At 35.3% G+C, this 20,449-nt stretch overlaps 2 protein-coding genes across 2 annotated transcripts in view; both read left to right on the top strand.

Moving 5' to 3' along the window:
* Positions 1 to 20,449, top strand: part of slc12a5a (solute carrier family 12 member 5a) — a 2,560,186-nt gene that overhangs the window by 2,279,760 nt on the left and 259,977 nt on the right. The window lies entirely within an intron of this gene.
* spdef (SAM pointed domain containing ets transcription factor) overlaps positions 13,745 to 20,449 on the top strand; it is a 33,079-nt gene continuing 26,374 nt past the window's right edge. The window contains exon 1 of the mRNA XM_087258240.1: positions 13,745 to 13,994. The gene's annotated coding sequence lies outside the window, so the exon portion shown is untranslated. The remainder of the gene's footprint in view (positions 13,995 to 20,449) is intronic.

The raw sequence follows: 20,449 nt of genomic DNA, 5'->3' as shown, positions 1-20,449 counted from the left end.
TGGATTTTTATTTTTTTGGTGTTGCTTATGCATGTGAGATGTGTGATTGATATCATTGCTGCATTACGTCTTTTTTTGATTTTTTCTTTTCTTTGTGTGATCTGTTGGGTTTCCTGCACCGTTGGCATGGTGTATGACTGAGCGGAGAGTTTGAGTAGAGTCCTATGATAGCACAGTGAAAAAGAGAAAATATGAAAAGCCTTTTCCTGTATGTATAATTGAACATTTGTATGATTAAATTAACACTGAAACAAATGATTCCGTCGTCTTGTGTTTTGCATGCGGAAGCGGTGTGATTTGAAGAAGACAGAGGGCGCTCACTTTTTCGCAATTGGATATTTTTCTTACAAAAATGCACAAATTCACTACAGAAGACCATTATTCATCCCCGGAGATGCAGAAGGCACTTGTGATTACAAATAGATGCACTTAATGGGTCTTTTTAGATACAAAATAAGCTCACTGTTGACATTGTAAAGCTGGAAAAGCTCAAGATTTTTTAAAATATCTACCATTGGTTTTGACCAAAAAAAAAAAAAAGAAGGTCATTTACACCTAGAATGCATTGAGAGTAAAGTAAATCATGGAATAATTAAAATTTTTGGGTGAACTAACCCTTTAAATCACTGGCCACTTTATTAGGTACACCTGTACAACTGCTCGTTAACATTACTTTCTAATCAGCCAATCACATGGCAGCAACTCAATGCATTTAGGTATGTAGACATGGTCAAGACGATCTGCTGCAGTTCAAACCGAGCATCAAAATGGGGAAAAGAGGTGATTTAAGTGACTTTGAACGTGTCATGGTTGTTGGTGCCAGACAGGCTGGTCAGATGAGAATGGCCAGACTGGTTTGAGGTATTAGAAAGGCAACAGTGACTCAATATAACCTCTTGTTACAACCGAGGTACACAGAGGAGCATCTCTAGACACCAACACGTCCAACCTTGAGGCAGATGTGCTACAGCAGCAGAAGACCACACCGGGTGCCGCTCCTGTGAGCTAAGAACAGGAAACTGAGGCTACAATTCGCACAGACTCACCAAAATTGGACAATAGAAGATTGGAAAAACGTTACCTGGTCTGATGAGTCTCAATGTTTTCTGCGCCATTCAGATGGTAGGGTCAGAATTTGGTGTCAACAACAAATGCATGGATCAATTCTGCCTTGTATCAATGGTTCAGGTAAGTGGTGGTAATTTAATGATTGGGGAATATTTTCCCTATATGACCATTGTGTACCCATCTTCTGATGGCTACTTCTAGTAGGATAACGCGGCATGTCAAAGCGTGAATCATCTCACCTACACAGTCACCAGAACTCAATCCAACAGAGCACCGTTAGTATGTGGTGGAACGGGAGATTGGCATCATGGATGTGCAGCCGACAAATCTGCATCAACTGCGTGATGCTGTCAAGTCAATACAGACCAAAAAATCTAATGAATATTTCCAGTACCATGTTGAATCTATGCCACGCAGGATTAAGGCAGTTCTGAAGGCAAAAGTGGGTCCAACCGGTACTAGTAAGGTGTACCTAATAAAGTGGCCGGTGAGTGTATATATATATATACTAATGCACAAAGAAAAATTGTGGATTTTTTTTTTTGCTTTAAAACATGCATGTTCTTCATGACAGAAAGCTTTTTGGACTTTTGTAACGGATGATATTGCACAGTCTGAAGATTAAATATGAAAGCAAACACTACACCTGATACCTGAGCTCAGATGCAGGATCTTCTGTCGTCACTTTTCTGAAGTCTCTGTCTTTTAATCAACTTGCGATCTGGTTCACACCGGTATCCTATAAGAGAAACCACACATGTTATTAAATCATCATTGACTATAAAGTAGTTCCTCGTACATTACACAACCTCCTTCATTCGTAGCTGTATGCAAATTTATTTCACAATCCAACAAACTTATGTCTTGTTAACATTTAGATATTTGAATTTTACTATTTAAAGTGTTAATAAAAACGAGAAATTCCTATTTTCTCACTCTCAACTAGTTATAACAGGGTTTGAATTATACATTGACAATCAGGCGGAGGGGGGTTGGGGGATGGTCGACATTTTTGGTAATGATAGTTTGTGTAATACATGCTTCAGCGAATCAAATGTATGATTTTTTTTTTTAAGTTGCATATAATCTATTAAGACAAGTTTTTCTGTGTTTTGAGGGATATTTAGAGTATTCTGAGCTACAGTAGCTTCTTATTAGTTATTTTAGAGGATACTGTAGGTCAAACTATACAAACTATGCATCTTATTTACCTTTTAGGTGATCTGTAGATACAAACTTCTATTCCTGCATAGACTGATAATGGTATGAACCGTTATAGGGGTGGCCAAATGTATGATTATATTCAGAGTTTGAACCTTTTCGAAAAAAAAAATTTTTTTAGTGTTAAGACATAATACTGTTTGGGTTACTTATGTAGGTTTACATATTTCATTTTTTTTTTTTTTTGTGTGTGTGTGTGACCACCGTTACAAAGGACTGGATATCTTTAAAGAATTATGATCAGAATATATATTCAGATATTGCAGGAAAGGACATCGTGATGGTTTTTTTCAAGTTTTTTATTGCTTGTTTTCTTCTAGTTCATGACAAAATAATACAAGCACATATTACAAGTGATCACTTGTGGCCTACTAAATGTTAAGCGAAAATGAAGACAGTGGTTACTAGGACAGAAGTACAATATTATCCTTTTTTATTTATTATTATTATTATTAGGAGAACCTGGTGAGTAGTTTAAAATTGTGTTACAAGACATTGTCACATAAGACCAAAAATCTTCCCACACTGGGAGACATACAGGGACTCCTGCTTTGTCCTTATTATGTAATTTGTGCAGTAAACGTTCATACAAAGCTGTTTTAGTCATTATATTGGCCCACTCTATTAACTCCTGTTTTAACTCCTGTGTCCTGTTGAGTTTTCCTGTTTTAAGATGACTCTAGCTGTCACTGAGATCCCCACCATGATGACTGTGAACTCTCCTTTTCTGTTCTCTATCTGCCAGTAAGCATTACCTTGGTGACAGTGGTATTAATGTTCCAAGCCATTTACTCAAAATGTTTAGGGTTTGGAGCCAAAAAGGCTGAACTAGTGAACAGTCCCAAACACAATGAATAAATGTGCCTCTCTCTTTTTAACATTTCCAACAAACATTATTATTTGCCAAACCCATTCTATTGAGACATTGTGCTGTTTTAAAGAATAGTGTTGGAGATTTAGCTACCGTTTAATGTTCTCAAATCTATAAAAAAAAAAAACATTTGAAGTTCAAAAGCAGCTGTGTCCCTAAAAAAGACGTGATAGTGTCATTAGAAACTGAATTGGATCGACCTTTTTTTAATATAGTCAGTAGTGAACTAAAGTGGGCCAGTCTAAGGCTTGAAACTCCAGGGCTGAAAAGGAGTCCCACTCCAGCCCTGATTATTCATTCATTCATTTTCTTGTCGGCTTAGTCACTTTATTAATCCGGGGTCACCACAGTGGAATGGACCGCCAACTTATCCAAAACGTTTTTACACAGGGGATGCCCTTCCGGCTGCAACCCATCTCTGGGAAACATTCACACTCATACACTACGGACAATTTAGCCTACCCAATTCACCTGTACTGCATGTCTTTGGACTGTGGGGGAAACCGGAGCACCCGGAGGAAACCCATCCAAACGCAGGGAGAACATGCAAACTCCACACAGAAACGCAAACTAAGCCGAGGATTGACCCAGCGACCCGGCGACCTTCTTGCTGTGAGGCGACAGCATTACCTACTGCACCACTGCGTCGCCCCAGCCCTGATTATAGTATATCTATTATTCTAATTATTAGTATTGTTATTTAAGATAAAGATCAGAGAAAACTACTTCTAAGTACTAAAGGGCTGACCTTCTACATTTTGTTTTGACATCTTTCAAGGGGAATCAAACGTTAATTAGTGGGGTTGATTCCCCCCTCAAACCCCCCCTGTAATTTGCAACCCTGTTTATAAACCTTTATAAGCTTCTTCTCTTGAACACAAAGATTGAAGAAAGCTGAAAACCATTAACTTCCATATTAAGAAGAACAAGTACTTTGAAAGTCAATGGTTACAGGTTTTCAGCCTTCTTCAAATGATCTTCTTTAGTGTTCAACAGAAATAAGAAAGTAAAGGGAGAGTAAATAAAGACAGAATTTTCATTTAGGATGAACTATTCCTTTAATTCAAAACAAGTGCAACAGCGTTTTATGACCCAAAGCTTGTCTGTTTCTCATCATAAACTAAATTCCAGTGCAGTCCTGATACTCCACGGCCCTTCAGGAAGAATATAACCTTGTTTGAACTAATTACCATAGCTGAGATGTGTTGATCTGCTCTGAGGAGACCATATCTAGGCAAATATTTGCTCTTGTGCAACTTGCCTTGGCACCGTCGTAGTATTACCCACCTGACAAACATTTAAGATCGTGGAAGCACCTTAAACAAATGCAAAGTATTTCCTCTTGGTTTGACAGCTGTTCTTCCCAAGCACTTGTGTGGGCTGTAGGAGATTGAAGCGGCAGGCAAATTCTGTGGTATCGCGCTGATGTTAATGGGGTCTTGTATTAAAACACTGATTTCAGTCAAATGAGCCTTGAGCGTTGCTTGTGTTCTTGTTTAAACTATCACCACCAGTGGTTTACAGTCCATATCTGGCCCCTTTTCCCTCTTTAAACCCTTAAAACCTTTTAATCGCGATCTCACGAAAGCCTCACGTATAAATAAGGAAGTTTCAGACTTTAGACTGTCATTGGAGTATTTTGGGAGAACAACTTCCTTCAATACTGCAGGGTATGTCATTGAGGAGTTTGCATTTTCATAATGACTCTCAATAGTCTGGTGTAAACACACACGCACACATTTAGACTTGGTATTGACACAGTTGGGTGTAATGGTTTGTATGGAAAGTAAACCTGTCCTGCAGTCTTGAAGGGTAAATATCTTATTCCTAAGAGTCGATGTTTTCAGGCTTATCGCAGGCTAATGCAGAAAACACTGATAAATCATAAAGAATAGTGAGTAAAGAGGTGATAAGGTGTAAAACGGCATAAGTCGTTTGATTATACTGATGAACGTGATCCTTTCTAACTGACTGCTGAGTTTATAACAAAGGGTTTAAGCTGAAATTATGTTTCATTTCCTTAATTATCTGATGAACCCTATATTACTGGCTGCCAAATTTCCCACTATTCACTGACTTAGCAAGATTTTGAGTCATTTGAATGTGACTGAATGGCCGATTAAACCTTTCAATGATAGCAAGAAAAGCTGGTCATTCCAAATTAGGGCTGCACGATGTTGGAATGCATATAGTGCAGATTTGGATTGGTCAATTGACTTAAGTTGCATGTTTTTGGACGGTGGGAGGAACCCGGGGGAAACCCACACGAGCACAGGGAGAACGTGCAAACTCAGCACAGGAACGTCAGCTGGCTTGGAAAGGGCTATAACCAGTGACGTTCTTGCTGTGAGGCTATGTTGTTAACCACCGTGCCCCCCATCTAGGAAAGAAGGAGGAGTAGGGGAGGAAGGGGGAATTCTCCAAAACGAAGATGGCTGTGATATGGAACTTAGAATATTTTTATAGGCCTAGGAATTGTCTGATTGGTAAATCATAAATTGCATAATGCGAGACCAGCCGCAGGCAATCATAAGCCCGTAATCCTCTTGAAATTAGTTTATTAATAAACTTCACTTATTATTATTATTTTTTTTTTACTATACTTCAAACTATCCGTCACACTGTTTTGTGTATGTTAGTCTACCAAATCCTACACTAGGATGGTGACGCCTCACCTGAGGTGACATTAGTTTTGTGCATGACTCATGTGAGCATCTGTAGCAACAAGTTTTTAGTTTCGTTTAACCCTCTATCCAGACTTCACACTATATCTACTGTCCACATGTAGTAGGCTGTTTTATTGGCATGGCTTATGAGTTGATTTTTCACTCCACTATTATGATCACGTTCCTATTAGAACAAATATGCAAACTTGAATGCCAATGGGAGACTGTAACAAATAGGTTACTATAGTATAGTTATAGTCAGAATTATTAGCCCCCCTGTTTATTTTTTCCCCCAATTTCTGTTTAACGGAGAGAAGATTTTTTTTCAATACATTTCTAATCATAATAGTTTTAATAACTCATTTCTAATATCTGATTTATTTTATCTTTGCCATGATGACAGCACATAATATATTGCTAGATCTTTTTTCAAGACACTTCTATACAGCTTAAAGTGACATTTAAAGACTTAACTAGGTTAATTAGGTTAACAAGGCAGGTTAGGGTAATTAGGCAAGATATTGTGTAATGATGGTTTGTTCTGGAGACTATCGAAAAAAAATTTGCTTAAAGGGGCTAATCATTTTGACCTTAAATGTTTTTTAAAAAATTTTAAACTGCTTTTATTCTAGCCAAAATATAACAAATTTGACTTTCTCCAGAAGAAAAAATATTATCAGACATACTGTGAAAATTTCCTTGCTCTGTAAACATCATTTGCGAAATTATTTAAAAAAAGAAAAAAAATCAAAGATAATATTTCTGACTTCAACTATATATATATATATATATATATATATATATATATATATATATATATATATATATATATACATATATATTAACTATCTGAATGAGGATAATTATGGTTTAACAATCATAAAAAAGTACATGAGTACTTTATTTTTAAGATTACCATTTAACTATGCATTTAATGACTGAGTTCTATCAATTAATTACCTGTATCTGTATCTATGCATAACCAATTGTAATTACTACAAAAAGTACACAAAACCTCAAAATAAAGTGTTACCAAACATTTTATGTATTCATTTTCTTTTCAGCTTAGTGCCTTTATTAATCTGGGGCACCACAGCGGTATGAACCGCCAACTTATCCAGTACATGCCCTTCCAGCCGCAACCCATCTCTGAAAAACATCCACACACACCCATTCACACTCATACACTACGGACAATTTTGGCCTACCCAATTCACCTGTACCGCATGTCTTTGAACTGTGGGGGAAACCGGAGCACCTGGAGGAAACCCACGCAAACGCAGGGAGAACATGCAAACTCATCACATAGACACGCCAACTGAGCCGAGGCTCGAACCAGCGACCTTCTTGCTGTGAGGCGGCAGCACTACCTACTGCGCCACTGCCTCGCCGAAATTCAATTTATTTCAAAGTCACATCAGTTGGAAAAGATATAGTAACTTGATTCAGTGTAGTTTGGAGTTAGTTTGGTTGTTGTAGTATGAACAGTCTAGGAGGAGATGCGTTCTTAAAATAATCTAAAGCCTGGTTTATACTCGATGCGTTCGCTTGAGTGCACGCAGCAAATGTGACGTCATCGCGGCGTTTGCGGATGTTCGCTTTGGGTGCTCGCGACAGGATTTCAGCTGGCGGTGCGCATGGCATTTTTTGAGACTTGAGCGAACAGTGCGCACGGCGGCGCATTTGATTTGAGCTAAATATGAAACACTAAAAAGACTTTGTCTTTATGATCCGTGATCATAGAGATAACCAAATGATCAATAATTCTTGGCTAAAAATTGCAACAGCCGTGGGAAAGGAGAGAGTTTTTGGTGAAAGGTTTGGAAAAACCTGAGGGATGAGTTTGTTACAGCCAAAAGAGGCCCTGGCAAAAGTGGAGACCAGGTACACAATTACAGAATATGTTTTTACACCAGTCATAGGTTTTACACAAGTATTGCATTTTTAAATTCTAACAATTTAATTATTACAAAACTATGTAGCCACAGAATTATTTCTTTGATAACTGGGAAGGAATATTTAAACCTATCAGTTTTTAATATACTGAAGGCCTGTTTCTCTGGGCTTTATTGGTGAAAATGATCAGGAATGTTGGACCATTATTGACTTTTTAGCATAAGTAGAGGACAGAAACTAGCCAGACAGTAATGTGTGAATTGTGGAGCGGGCTAAATCTAAAAAAAAAAAAAACATCTGTATTTTATTTAGTGTGCAATTTTATTTTTATTTTTTTGCTTGTATTCATGCCATAATAAAATATATTTGTAGAGCAACCCATGTTCTCCTTTTATTAATATTTGAATAAACTTTAATAGGTAAAACTGTCTGAGATAAGAAAAAAAGCAAGTGATGCATCAAAGTTTGATAAAAAAAAAAATCTTGAATGGTTATAAAAAATCTTTATAATCATCAAAATAATTTATAAAAACACTAAAAAATATTAGTTTAAAAGTATTTAATGATATGACGTAGTTCTGTCTTCACGTTGGGTTTCTTTTGACCTCCCCTGTTGTTTTAAATAATATCACAATGGCAAACGCGGCAAGTATAAAAGCCTTGTTTGTTTCGCAAGGTGTGCGCGCAGTCAGCGGAGGTGCGTGATGCGGCACCAGGCGAAAGTATAAACACAACTTAAGAGGAAGAAGAAAGAAGAAGAATAATACGTTTATGTCGTATAACAGTATGTTGGCATTCTCAAGCCATCATAATAAATAATATAGAAAGTGTCTCACTCATAGTCGTGCTCATACATGAGGTATTACTCACTTGTTCTTAGTCTTCAGATGATGTATCTACTCATCAACACTTACTAATTGAAAGCTTTTTTACAAAGGTGCATTGATGCATAAACAAACTTATGCCCAAAAGGCACTATTCCTAATGCTTTCCACATCCATCATAGAGAAGTCAGACGGATTACGGACTGAACCCAACTCAAACTTTCATGTGCACAAATTCTCCTTCACAATGAACCATTGACAGCATCCAGTGACTTTTAGGTGTGCGCGTTCTGACAAATGGCTCAACTGAACTTCATCGTAAACGGACACCTTTGGCTGTAACCTTTCGGTCCTTAAATGGTTATCTAGTGCATGAGAAAGTTGTTTCAATGTAAGACGGTGAAAAGAGCTCATCTTAAACCTGCGGTCTTTCTAACTGCCATGCAAATGAACGCCCTCTGGGAAATGCACTAGACAAACAAAAATACAGAGAAGGAGTGCAAAGTAAACCTTTGTTTGGAGCAAGACATTCCACTAGTTTCCCAATTTGTTTCCTAATAATCTGAAGGATTATCCTATTCAAACGTGTGAAACTCATATGTGTAGAGAGATGATTTTGTAAAGCAATAAACATTTTTGGAAGGATAAAATCCATTTCTAAGATTTTTTTTCTTGTAAAATTGCCAGATTGTTACACTTTTATATTTATTTTAGTTTTTCTTTTTACTGAAACTGAATTTTTCTAACAGCATATCAGGTAGGAAGTCTGCTGAATGCTATGTTTAATGATGGTCTGCTATAGTGTTTCTCTCACTCGTCCTTTTAAAGTTCTGTTATCAATAAAGTCTGTATTAAGTATATGTGTGTGTGGTTTGCATTGGTGTGTCTGTTTAACTGTGCAAACACTGTGGCAATGCCGTGTGCTTGCAGACGCATCATCAGCACATTGACGCAAGCATAAACTCTCACTCTCTCAAACGCACTGAAATATCAGAAAATGACCTTTGTGTTCGCTGTGAGATATTTGTATAAACGCAATTGTACATATTGAAGGCTGTAAGTATGAAAAGGGTAATTATTTCTATTTAAAGTACATTTTCATTGCTTGATAAATTTAGACAAACAACCGCGAGTTTCCAAAAGGCTGTAAATAATGATATTTTTTATTGTAAAGTTTGTATAAGCATAGAATTCATTACAAGCTAAATGTTATTTATTATGTTTTCTACCATTTCGGTTTACTTTATCCAAACAATATATGAACATGTAGTTTAAAAACAAAACATGTCAACTGTACATTAATTAGTGTTTATATTAACCCTAACCCACAACAAATATTTAATTATATATATATATATATATATATATATATATATATATATATATATATATATATATATATATGTATATATATATATATATATATATATATATATATAATATATATATATATATATATATATATATATATATATATATATATATATATATTTAATATGATTACATTATCTTTAATGTTATTCAATATTTAATTATAATATTGTTAATACATTATGTAGATACCACAAAACAATAAACAGAATATTTAATAATAAATAATAATTTTGTAATAATTAAACTATATTTGTAAACTTATTTTTTTATTCAATATTTTTAAACGAAATATCACACGAGTAGCAGAGCAATATTGCTGTATATTGGCATTGGTGGGAGGCGTGCATTCGCTTAATGTCCCACCAGTGCTGATATACAGCCATATTGCACTGCTACCAGTGTGATATTTCGTTAATACAACAGTTCGATGGCATAATCATGTATACAAAAAAGAAAATCAAACATGTGGAGCCTCAAGAATCATTTTACACGAGGAACTACTTTCTTCCGCCATTCATTCACATCTGCAGCTGAAGTCAGAACAGCAGAAACTGCTGCTACTTCACTTACGTCACTTTAGAGCTACTATTTCAATGATTCTCTAGCATAATGTCTAAACTGACAAAACAGGCAATTTTGCTGACATTTTAAGATTATAAGGCCGAACGACATGAAATGCTATTTCCCAGTATTTCTCAGTTGCAATCGGGAGATCACAGTAATTAAGCCTGAAAAAACCAATGCAAAGCAAACACTAGCAGATTACAGAAATACAGCACTACAACATACAAAAGAACGAGATCGAACTGTGTTAACTGTGCGTTCACACTGAAAGCAGTGAGAGCATCAAAGGTTGCTCAGGCTGCCCTGGCGACAACGATGTCGCCTTCAACTCTGGTGGCGAGAGCGTAAAATTTTTATCAAATAAATTAAAACCAGGAAGATCAAACTGCATGTGCTATGGCTTGCTCCACTTACTTATTGAATGTGTCCATATGTCTAAAATATCCTGAAGCAGCAATACTGTTTTGTATTGTTGCATAAGATTCTCGCTTTTTTAAAGAAAAAAAATATGTATAACATTAATGCACGTCAGTAACTCGTCAGTAACTTTTAAGTGTTTGTTCCTGTAGGGAAAAACATTGGAAATAATTGGAAATCTGGCGACCGCAATATTCAAACTCTTGGGAACAACTGTGGACGGAATCAAAGTTTACAGTGAACTCCTATCAAGCAGTGAACTTCTACATTACTTTTACTTGTCGCCGAAACACATCGTAGCTCATTACCATAAAGTTGACTTGATTTCAACTCTCCCTGACGCCCACACCAGCGAAGATGCGCCACACTGCTCCTTGCCACTTCACGAGTTCACACTTGCATTCGTTGAAGTGTAAAGCATATTTGGCGTGCTGTCCGGGGGGGAGGGCTCTGAGCTCGAGGAGACACCCCAACTCGAGTTATCCCCCTTATCAGGAAACAAAGAGGAGTTGGGATTCGAGCAAAGTATCTAGCCCAGCCCTAGAACGCTCCCCCCGGGAATTCAATGCAAGAGGTGAGGTGACGGAGTGGTGGAGAGATGCTAACGTCGTGAGATGCTGCAGGTAAGACAGCTTTGGTATATATAGGGGTTTGTTCCAGAACTGATTTGATAATGGGATGATTTTCAATGACGTATTCGATACTGAAACTTCTGCGCATGCTCCTCCCAAAATTTGTTAACAAAACATCACTTATCGCCGTCAGCTCCCATTGAAAATGAATGACTTCCATTTGCTATTGAAAATAAACGACTTCCGCCTACTTTCGGTGTGAACGTACAGTAAGTACGTACAGTTTTTTAAATTAAAAAAAAAAACAGTTTCAATTTTTAAAATAATTTGATAAGCTGTAATTTGAACATTTTTTCGCGTTTTACTCTCCTGAGGACGTATTATGCGATCTCTGTCGTCATCTTGTGGCGGAACGTCAACCCTTTTTGCTCTGCTCAATGACAGGCTAATGGCCGCCGACGCACTGAATCTCCAAAATCATAAATATTTCTAATAGGCACTATCCTTATAAATAAAGTTTATTGCAGAGTTGCAATCTAAACAGCTACATTCTCGCCTGAAAACCCTCAAAAGTACATTATGTTGTCCAACAGCTGCAATATGTGTCAGACTGTAGTGGTAGGGTTATGGTTGACCTGCTGTCATTCTATGTAGGTGGAGTAATACAGAAGAGTGAAGAGGCTGTGCACGTGTTGTTATTGCAGAATATTGCACGGCTATCAGTCAATCATGAAGTAAAATAGGGTGGATGTTCGACGATATCAAGATTTGGATACCGCCCAAGCCTTATATATATATATATATATATATATATATATATATATATATATATATATATATATATATATATATATATATACAGCTGGAGTCAGAATTATTAGCCCCCCTGAATTATTAGACTGCTTGTTTATTTTTCCCCCAATTTCTATTTAACGGAGAAGATTTTTTTTCAACACATTTATAAACTTAATAGTTTTATTAACTCATTTCTAATAACTGATTTATTTTATCTTTGACATGATGACAGTAAATAATATTTGACTAGATGTTTTTCAAGACACTTCTTTACAGCTTAAAGTGACATTTAAAGGCTTAACTAGGTTATTTAGGTTAACTAGGCAGGATAGGGTAATTAGACAATTTATTGTATAACGATGGTTTGTTCTGTAGATTGTGCAAAAAACAGAAATGTGCGCACATCTAGAAAAATCTTGAAGGCAGGTGCACGATCAAAAAACAAACATAAGTAGCAAAAGATTCAAAGTAGGTCGGCACACTGCCACTTTAGCTCTCAAAAAATTTTTTTTAGTCAAAATTACAAAAACACTACGTTTCGACCGACACCTGATGAAGACCATGTCGGTCGAAACGTAGTGTTTTTGTAATTTTGACTAATAAAATTTTTTTGAGAGCTAAAGTGGCAGTGTGCCGACCTACTTTAAATCTTTTGCTACTTATGTTCTGTAGATTATCATGAAAAAAAAATAGCTTAAAGGGGCTAATAATATTGACCTTAAAATGGTGTTTAAAAAATTAAAAACTGCTTTTATTCTAGCCAAAATAAAACAAATATGACTTTTTCCAGAAGAAAAAATATTATCAGACATACAGTAAAAATTTCCTTGCTCTGTTAAACATAATTTGGGAAATGAGAAAAGATTTTTTTGAAGGGGGCTAATAATTCTGACTTCAACTGTATATATATATATACAGTTGAATATATATATATATATATATATACACACACACATAAATATATATATATACATGCCATATATATATATATATTACTGTATTTCACAACAAACAAATACATACATACAATAAAATACTGTTTTAATGTACATATGTATTTTATTTTAATATGTATATTTTAATAAATATGTTCTTAATATAATTTGATTATTACATAATTTTTAATATAGATGTTCATTTAAATATAGCACAATATAAAAAGAGCTAAAGGCTAAAGTCAGTAAATTGACTAAAAACCTCATAAAGAGACTCTAGGCCATCTTGCTACATTTGCCTCTTATCATATGCATGATATCGTAAAACTGTTGTCACTTCAGATTAAAAACGGGATGTCAGACATTTAATCAAGCAGTTCCTTTGGGAACTGTGTCTTTCCTCATTGAGGGAGGAGGGTTAGTGGTCCACAACAACGGCCTGGCATGTCCAATGCCTGCAGGCTGAGAACGGGGCTCTGAGACAATGTTTACACAGCTTAATAAGGCCTGTGTATAAAAGTGCCACAGGAGTCAATGAAGCAGGCATTCCTTCACTAACTTACTTGAAGTCTCGCGCACACCCACATCAGGTGCACACACACACACACACGCTTGTCACTCGCAGTATTAGTCATTGAGGTTAGTAATGTGGCACTGCACAATATCAGCCTGTCGCATTCCCTGAATCTGCAGGAGGCCAAAAACTAGAGGCACTTCTGAGAATCCAGCAGAAACGTGAAGGAAAAAACAGGCCTTCCTGCTGCACCTGCACCCCTGAATCACCTGGACGGGTAAGTCTGCCTCACATCGGCACACTTTCAATGGTGATGCATACAGGGACTTCTATCTGTAAGAGTTTGCAGTGGACGTGAACAGTCGAGAGTTGCTTTGAATTTATGATCTTAATAACCTTATGGTGAGATACTGAAGGCTTTTTCAGCCACTGTTAATGTTGTGTTTGGAGTTTTGGGGGCTTTTAACATTGTCTATTCAGTCTGATGTAAAGAAATCATCTCATTTTAAGTTGCTTTTGTCACACATACATATTTATGAAATCTGGTTTTCTCAAAGTGTGTTTTTTCCTACTCCATGGAGTCAGATTTAGATTTACAGTACATTATGTCTTTTTTTAAATGCTAATTTCTCAATCAGATTCAGTGTAATGTAAAGAAAATATTTAAAACTTGTTTTAAGTATTGCTTTTATCGCACTTAAATGTGGTTTTCTCAAAATGAGCTTTGTTCATGGAGTGAGATTCAGTGTCGCACTTAAATTTACATTGCAATATTTATTCAAATGCTATTTCTCAACCACATAGACCAAACTTCATAGTTTTATTCACATCTATATTCCAAAGGTTTTCACAGTGGAATATGTTTATGCATAATTTGGCTGATTATATTAATTTAGAATTATATACATTTCGTTACAAACCTACACAACAAGTTGTCTGCAGTGTTTTCTGAATTATGGAGATATAAAAAATATGAACAAATATTTTTATAGTAACGTTAATAAAACATTCACTAAACTCTGCATGCAAAAACAAATAAATTAAATAAAATCGCACGTCATCCAATATGGAAAATTTTTCTGATGCATTTCTGTTTAATGTTGTTGAGCTGTTACAGTTTCTTTGGTCTTACAATTAAAAGATCTTTGAGGTTGAATTTTCTCAGTTCTCTTCTTTAAAGATGGCTTAGTAAGTAAGATTTCCATAATGTCTTTAAAATTATATAATGCAACTAGGCACGGGGCGATTACTGCTTTCAAGGTATACCATGGTTTGGAAAAGTCAAGGTTTTAAAACTTCTGCAATACCATTCCTAAAGTATGTGTACGATTTTTTATTTACAATAGTTTTTTTAGGATGACAATATCTCCAGCAGAAAAGATGCTGTTTTAAATGGTAAAAAATATCTGTTTTTGTTTTTAAAACAAAATGAAGACAGCAGAAGCCAATAATTCATTTAGCCTGACACGTTTACTGCTCCAAAATATTTTAAAAGTTTCTCAAAATATAATGTGCTCTGGCCAAAATGGAAAAAAAGCTTTTGTTTTTTACCCAGAAATTTAACAAGACATATTTTAGAGCAGTGATCACAATATTGTGAAACCGTGATGCTTTTATCCAAGGTTATCATTCCGTCAAATCTTATACCTGCCCATGCTTAAATGAAACATAAAAGTAAAAGTTCACATAAACATAAAAATTTATAGTTCAAGGGAGTATATTCACACAGACTTTTAAATTCAGTCCGCCAGTCTCAGAGCTTCCGGTCAATAGTCATCCCATACAAAATCGCCGCGTTTAAGATTCGATTTCTTTAATAAACAGCGATCTTCACTGCCTGGCTGAGATACGAAAATGAACTGGGTATCAGACCAAACAAGAAGAACTGCATTAAATTCTATTTTTCTGCGCCATGTGTTTAAAATATGGAAAGTAATTTTACCTCAGTATTTTCAATGGAATTTCTGCGCTAACCTGCCGGTAATGACGGCGCCTGCATTTAAATCGTCTTTCCTCTCTTTTTATGTTTAAACAACCAAATAGTTGCTTAGGTCTACGTAACTGAATATATTTGAATGAAATTACAACATAGATACTGTGAAATAAACCTTATAACATTGAAAATAATCACCGGAAGTTCATCATTTTCTGAAAAACGCTAGCTGTGCATATAGCCCATTAGAAAGTTAGTTTGCTCGATGCTTAAGCGGTTAAAAAAAGGAATAGTGGATGCACATACATTGTGACTAGGGCTGCACGATACTGGAAAAATCTGACATAGCGAGATTTTGTGTTTCTGCAATATTTATTGTGATGTGAATATAATCATTTCACCGGATGACTTGAATAGCTCAATTTGGAAAGAACTCATATATTGATTAGGATGATTTCATAGGCCAGACAATCTGCATAAATGTATTCGAGTATGCATTGAATAATCAAATTCAAGCAAAAAAACTGCATAGTCTTTATTGTATTTAAGTTAAACTCAATACATTTTCACTGACTACATTTACATGGACATCAGTAATCAAATTATTTGCCTTAATCTAATTAAGACAATAATAAGATTAAGGCATTTACATGAGGTGCTTTTTGAATGTTTCTTTCATGATCCCGTTTTACATGTTATAGCACATACTTAGATAAACGTCATTGCGTCACCACGCTATTCGCATTTCCTTCGGAGTTTCATGTAATTTTGCGTGTTTCATTATTTATTTGTCAACTTTAACTGCGGTTTGGCACTTTCACTTTTATTTGGTCATGCCCCCCGTGACAAACGAGATATTGGATGCAACTGTGAATTGCTGGAGGACTGTTAAATGGAAGTTCATACCGCAGGCTGAATGGAAGAAAAAAAAATTCCACATTTTACGAGGCAGGTGTCTGTGTTCTGCACTGACTCAGTAGGTGGAAAGAGTGTCAAACACCCGTGTGTGTGTGTGTGTGTGACTATCCTGTCGTAAAATGTGGCGAAAGGCCCAACATGACGGTAATAATTTGATTAAGGTGTTTACATGTCTGTAATGCACTTCAATAATGGGACTAAAATCGGCATACTCCACACGTCTTAATTCGATTTCTCTTTAGTTCGATTATGACCTTAATCTGATTAAACTTTTGTTTACATGTTGGATTCTTAATCAGAGTATTGTCTTAATCGCATTAAAATCGAACTAATGGGGTCCATGTAAACGTAGTCATTGTCACAAATTATTTAAAGGCCTTAAAAACAAATCAAACAGGCACTTTCACTGTATAAAGGTTAAACTTCACAATCACTCAGCAATATGGTTCCTGGTTAGCTATAATTCCACTCAAATTTCCTGAGGGATGAATAAACTGAAGCTGAACTTGACATTGTGGATCGTATGATGTGATTAATGCGAATGATCACATTGTGATGCTGAAACAATATAATGTGCAGCCCTAATTGTGACTATTAAAAACCTAAATATAATAATAATTAAAATTATATATTTTGGAGCAGACTCTAAAAGAAAAGCAGCATTGCATGCATTTCCCTTTCATTATAATGATCGAAGGCATCTCAGAATGCTGTATGGGAAAGTATGATAGCTTTCATCCTGTTTTGAGCACTTCATCTTTCCCATATTTTTATTTGAGTCATTTATTTGTTTAATTATTTCATTATTCTTAAAAAAATAACAGTAATCATCATCATCTGAGTTCAAACTACGCATCTTCTGTGCATTTCATGCATGAAAAGCCATAAATGCATTGGCAAGCATGCATGTTTTCCGTTCTTTAGGCAACAAAGCAATCAGACGTATCATTAATAGTCTGATAAGAGCTGAGATGCATCTAAACGCACCTGTCCTTCACATGCAATGGGCTCTTAGGAAGATAAACGAGAACATGTCTCCAAAAATGTAAAAGTTTTCAAAATCCTCTGGCTGTGGTCCAGAACACCAGCAGCAAACCGCAAATGACTGTTTTTTTTCCCTGAAGGAAAAAGTGCAAGTGACTTGAGTTCTGGCTGACGTCCAAATCCTTCATAGGAAGAAAAGAGCTCAATGGCCAAAGGCAAATGTAAAGTTTCAATTGATTTCTATTGAGGCTAAGCACGGTATTGTGACTAAGCTGAAATGTTACACTGTACTGAGTTACTAGAATTAAACTGATTATGGAGTGTGTTGGGTTTAGCTTACGGCAAATGACTTCTTTCTTTTTAAAGAAACAGTTCAAAATCTTGTGTTGCTACAAGCTTGCATGGCGTTCGGATATTTTGTAGCATTATAGGAACGCATTAAAAGTATTATGCTCAATATAATGCAATAAAACATGAACTACATTAACACTGTAAAAATTAATTCCTTATTTAGTCTTCTTGTCTGGTAAAAATATATTCAATGATCATTCTTAAATCGAGATACTAAAAAAGGATATCAAGTCTTGTTAAAGGTGCTGTATGTAAGTTTTCGACTCTTCTAAAGCATAAAATACCATAATATGTTTGCAAAAATGTAAGAAACATGCCAAGTGAACATTCTTGTTTATCTGAAAATACTATGCTGAAGTCAGATATTCTGCAATGAAAATGTGCATTACATGCTGGAATGTCTGTCTTTGTATTGGTCATTTAACCCACCCTATGCCAGTTTAGCCAATAACATTTAAGCAACTCGGGTTGCCTTGAAAACAGCGTATTTCATTCAATCAATCAGAAAGGCTCTGAAAGCTTGCATTTGTGTCCGAAATGCGACCTCCGGTGGACAGTAGCAGACTCCGAAATGAGACGCAGATTCAGAGTTCCACATAAGGTGGTTATTAATTAGAAAATAATATAAATATTCTGAATGTAAACATTAGGTGAGCAGGTTACATTGTAACCCTGTGTCCAAACAACACGATGCGTGATGAGATTTGCAGTGATGAGCAATTTGGCTGTTTGCACCAGACAAAACACGACAGAAATTGAAATACAGCCATTCAAAAGCACAGAATAGTAGTGCACTCCAACGAAATGGTAAGATTTCTAATCTAATTAATACATATTAAACCTCGTTAATAGTAATAAATGTAGATGCTGAATATGTGTTGGTTTGTCACAGATCTAAAGTTCAATTTCAGACGGTTTATTTTATTTGCCAGATCTGAGGTGAACTATCTGCTGCTGCTTTCAGTAGTATGGCAATAAATGTCATGTGAAATGGCATTCAAACTCACATTATTAGCATTTAACACTGGATAAAACACCTGAGGTGTACTCAAGGTGATCATGGTCAGTTTTCTGTTGTTCAGCAGTGAGAAATAGAGGCCTTTTATAATATATCAATTCGAGGTGTAGGTTAGAAAACTCCTTTTAATATGGAAAATATTCCTCTATCGCGTGCTGTTGCTTTTATATAGAACACAATTTAAATCAGCCTTTAGGCTCGAAAGTCAGACTTGCTCCTGTTAGTGTTGTCAATCTGGCAACCTGCACTTGTGTTTTGAACCAGGTATCTTCAACCACTGGATATCAAAAGCATAAAAATATAATATGTAAAGTAATATATTGTATATATTGGTACACAAAAATATATATTTAATTGAAAAAATTATACTTTCTAAATAACTTATGTTAATTTGCTATATATGTGTGTCTGTGTTTGTAAAAATGCTAAATGAAAAAAAATTACTATAAAATTGTATTTGTTGAAATATATGGAAACATAATCTTTTAAGCCTCAATAATCTATTTATGTTGAATTATTTATTCATTCATTTATATTTATTTATTGACACAAATTAATGCTAAATATTATTCAGCCAACGGGTTAAAAAATAAAAACATAATTTTTTTATTATTTCAATTAACTCACTTTACTAAAATAATGTATCTTTATATTGCCAAAGATATATTTTACTTCGATTAAAACATGAACTTATTTAAATTCGGATCCATTTTTGAACATCTTGCTTGCTATATTGCATCATTTTGCTTGTGTAGATTTAAGAAAAGTTTGATTTATTTAAATTAACTCACTTTTCTAAATGAATATCTCTTCATATTGCCAAAGATATATGTACTTCGATTAAAACATGAACTTATTTAAATTCTGATCCATTTTTGAGCATCTTGCTTGCTATATTGCATCATTTTGCTTGTGTAGATTTAAGAAAAGTTCGATATTTATACTGAAAAACAAGAAAAAAGCTTATTTTTGTTTTGCAGTGTTATATAATTTTGCAATATTAGAAGCTTGACAGTAAAAATTTCAACTACTATACTATCAAATACTATTCATAGTTTTGCAACAACAAAATGAAAATTTAATTCAGACATTTTGAGCGAAGAATGAGACTGATTTCAATCATTTGGTTGGAGTGATTGACGAGTAGATAAAGCAAAGAGACGTCTGAGAAAAGCTGGCACAGGTACATCACACCTGCTGCTGAGGCAGAGGAAACAGAAAAAAAACACGTTATCAGAGGAGAATAAATGTGATCTGGAGTAATGAAGAAAATCCCCTGCTGGATTCACTTGAGCTTAAAACTCCTTGAATGAATCAGAGATACTTATCAAAGGCGACTGTCAGCAGTTGAGTGACTTAATATGGCAATTTGCATTTTCGCAAGCCCTGCCAGTTTTTGTTCAAACAGCTGGGTGGGTTGTGTTTGTAGAGAAATTACAGGCAAAATTCAAAGTTTTTACAGTCTTGCGAGATGAATGACGGCCAAATAATGCAATGATAAATGCATTTTAACTTAAAAAAAAATAAA

Source organism: Danio rerio, chromosome 6 (assembly GCF_052040795.2).
Source record: "Danio rerio strain M-AB ecotype USA chromosome 6, GRCz13ab, whole genome shotgun sequence".
NCBI lineage: Eukaryota > Metazoa > Chordata > Actinopteri > Cypriniformes > Danionidae > Danio > Danio rerio.
This window is presented reverse-complemented; position numbering and strand designations above follow the sequence as displayed.